This window comes from Notothenia rossii (assembly GCF_949606895.1).
Source record: "Notothenia rossii genome assembly, chromosome: 10".
Taxonomy (NCBI): Eukaryota; Metazoa; Chordata; class Actinopteri; order Perciformes; family Nototheniidae; genus Notothenia; species Notothenia rossii.
In genome coordinates, this window is record NC_136908.1 from 11757464 (window position 1) to 11761141 (window position 3678).

Genomic DNA, 3678 nt, shown 5'->3' on the forward strand with positions numbered 1-3678 from the left:
GTAATAGTCTTGGTCATTAGGAGTGACGGGGGATCCCCTAAAGGAATTCAGCCGCAAGGAAAAGCCATGAAGCTCAAATGTGAGCTATTAAATAGATGAATTTTAGAAAGGAACTTCCCTGCCATGACCTTCCCCCAACCTCTTTCGCTCAATGTCAATTATCTGGTGGCTGTGGCTCAGTGGTTAGAGTGCTGGACTTCAATCCAGGGGGTAGCAAGTTTGAGTCCCACTGCAGTCACCATGTCATTGTGTCCCTGGGCAAGACACTTCACCCAAAATTGCTCCTGTGGGGATTACCCAGTACTGAATGTATGTAAGTCGCTTTGGATAAAAGCATCTAACTAATGTAATGTGCTTCATTTGCAGAAATGGTTGGTACCCATTCCTGTAAAAGCCATTGATGATTTAGAATTACACAGCATAATGTGAGATGGCAATACATGGGGGTATAGGAAACCTAAAAAAATACACATTGAATCCCTATAAAGACATACATATCTGTGGGAGAAACTTCTGTGTAGTGGGAGTCACCGACTCAGCAAGGAGACACAGGGAGAGCTGGAGCTCTGATGTCAAACACTGATGGTTTATTTAGGAGCTTCGGCCGGTGTATTCACAAAACAAGTCCACGAGCCAGAGGTTCTAACTTCATGGTAGAGTTGCCACGTCAATTCTGAAGAACTCAACCCCAGACCCATGTATTTAGCTAGTTCAGAGAGAATAATCAACATTGTGCATAACAAGATAGAATCATAACACCTCTATCAGCTGACGCCAACAGGCAGGAACAGGGAGACAGAACACTGAGAGCACAGCAGCCAAGGTTACAGGTGCGTGTGCTCAGTCAGGACAGTATGAACTGATAAACTGGGCCAAAGTTTTGGGCTTTGGAAAATATTTCCCCAACAATATCTGCATCTGTTCATCAGAGAACGTATTTAGACAAGGTTTGACAGAGGGCTTTCTTATGTTCTTATAGGCGTGACGGCAGATGCCGCTCTGTTTTAAGACAGCTTCTATTTAAGCTTTTCTTTTCATGTGGAAAATTAAGTATGGCATTTATGATGCTGCAGAATATTTAACATAATGTGCTTTACGTCTAGAGAAAATCTACACAGATTCCTCCATAATTTCCCAGTAGACACCAGCCTTTCAGAGCTCAGGAAAGTCATGCTAGTGATCTGGAGTTTAGCTTCCCTTGGTTTAGAGCCATTTGTGTATGTGTTATCTCTGTCCTTATACTCAAAGCCTCAAACTTTGAGGCTTTGAATATAATCAAAGGTTGGATTTTCCACAGTGTTTGTACAGAACAAACAAGATACAAGTTGTCAATACAGCCAGATGGTTGTTTGACCTTTGGACAGACCCAGTTTAGCCAGTCGCCCCTGTTTGAAAACTGGTTGATAAGATAGTGGTGGTTCCTCAGGTCCCATATGGTCTAGCGGTTAGGATTCCTGGTTTTCACCCAGGCGGCCCGGGTTCGACTCCCGGTATGGGAACTGGAGTTTTAGGGAGAGAGAGAGTATGAATCCAACACTGATCTGGTTTCTTGGAGCAAAATTACCTTAACTGATTTGTAGACACCTAAACGCGCTTAACATCTCAACAAAACAATTACATGTCGATGGGCCTTTCCAATTTATCGGGGAACACAAAATAGATTATCATGAAAATTAAGTTAGCTCGTTATTATGATGTTACCTCTTTGGTGTTGCAATTCTAAATCGTTTAAGGAAAACACAAAACTCTGTGCAAAACAAAACCTACAGACTCCTACTTTGGTTGTTGTAGCCAAAAGGATCTGCCTGGCTCATAGGGATGTCGTTGACCTGGTGAGGACGCAGGTGATTGGCTTAGAAGTGAAGGGGCGGGCACAATAACAAACCCACCTGAAAGGTGAGAGTGAAAAACACTTGAAATAAAGGTTTTATGAAAAAAGACATTAAATGAAAAAATGGATCATGACATTTCATTTCACAATATCTAACAGAGTTAGATAATTTATCTAATAATTAAATACTTGGGGCTCCAGGCGTTTTATGTAGTTTGCTGCTTGTCTTTCATTTTAGCCTCCATCCTCTCATTCACAATTCTCTCACTATCTCCCAACTCACCCAGTTTTGTTCGAACCTCATTAAAACTCATTTGCTAATGAATGCAGATTTAGGCTCATTCTGAACAACGCAACCATCTATTCAGGATCCAAATCATTTCTGAGCATGGCTAATGGGCTGCTAGAATTCTTTTAACTGCAGTTCAAAGCAATGCTAAGTGTGGGAATCAAAATCCTTTCTCCTGAGACTAATAGTAGGAAGCACAATAACATCCTCTTGATCTATCCTCCAGCATGTTTCCCTCTATACTGCGACTCCTCCGTCATCTGACTCATCCATTGCTCCTTTCTCTGGAGGAATTATGCTAATCAAGGCAAGCCAAATACTGTTAAGCATCAGCAGTATCCACTGAGACGTGTGGTACAAAGATAGCCTATGAGCATTTCTCATTTTCAGCTAATTATAGCCCCTCTCGCCAAATGGTAGCATACTTAACTGACTGGGGAGTATCCCTTTGATCTTGAGCCATCATAGATCAAGTATTGGAAGAAAATAAATCCATACATTTATGAGCAGAGTAGCCAATGCATAAGTCCCTCATCAATCTTTTCTGCCATTTATTTTCTTACTTGATGATATTTATAAATGATTGCTGATTGCAGAGTAAGATGATAAGATTGATACCACTCTTCATGTATGACGAATATATAACTGGAGTAGGTTTTTGTAGCTTATTCTTAGCTTTGCTTAGCTTAAAAACTAGATACAGGGATATACAGTTAGCCCGGCTCTGTCTAAATATAACACAATTTGCAAAGCAGCACCATATAGCGCAAGTGCTAAACAGAAAGTATAACAACACAAAATAAAGTATTTAGCAAAATAAAAGACATTCATATAGTTTCCTGGATTCCTTTGCATGCAGGGGCCTTTAGGTTGGCTGACAATTGTTCCCAGACAAGAAATGTTCAGGCCCATTTCAGGCTTGATTCTCCACAGTGTTTGTACAGATCAAACAAACAAGATACAAGTTGTCAATACAGCCAGTAGCTTGTTTTACCTTGGGAAAGAACCAAGTTAGCCAGTTGCCCCTGTTTGAACTCTAATTTGTAAGATAGTGGTGGTTCCTCATGTCCCATATGGTCTAGCGGTTAGGATTCCTGGTTTTCACCCAGGCGGCCCGGGTTCGACTCCCGGTATGGGAACTGCAGTTTTAGGGAGAGAGAGAATATGAATCCAACCCTGATTTGGTTTCTTTGAGCAAGATCACCCTTACTGATTGTAGGCACCTAAACACGGTTAACATGTCAACAAAACAAACGACATGTCAGTGGGCCTTGTGCCTGTGTCTCTAAATTAACAACCTAGTGACAAATTGAATTCCCCCAAAGGGATTTAAGAAAGTTATGCCTCATATTAACTATATACAAGAGGTATTAATCCTCTCTTTTAATCTGTTCGAGAAAAAGTGTATTTTTGATTATGATATCGATGACATAACAAGTATTGTCTCTGAGAAACTTTTGCCAAATTATAAGTATGATAAACTGATATATAGCTTAACTTTCTTTACATTTGTACTCATTGCAGAAAACTATTTTATTGAACCCATACGATTCAAATC

The 3678-nt window shown here is 40.5% G+C and overlaps 1 long non-coding RNA gene across 2 annotated transcripts; it reads right to left on the reverse strand.

Annotated features, from left to right (window-relative positions):
• Positions 1-666: 666 nt before the first annotated feature.
• LOC307022935 lies at positions 667-3250 on the reverse strand. 2 transcript variants are annotated; one of them, XR_013803529.1, is made up of 3 exons: positions 3115-3250; positions 1778-1889; positions 667-1499 (listed from the first exon to the last, which is right to left on the reverse strand). It is a non-coding gene; the product is annotated as an uncharacterized lncRNA (long non-coding RNA). The 2 variants fall into 2 exon arrangements; XR_013803530.1 differs by having other exon boundaries at positions 1768-1889.
• Positions 3251-3678: the final 428 nt, after the last annotated feature.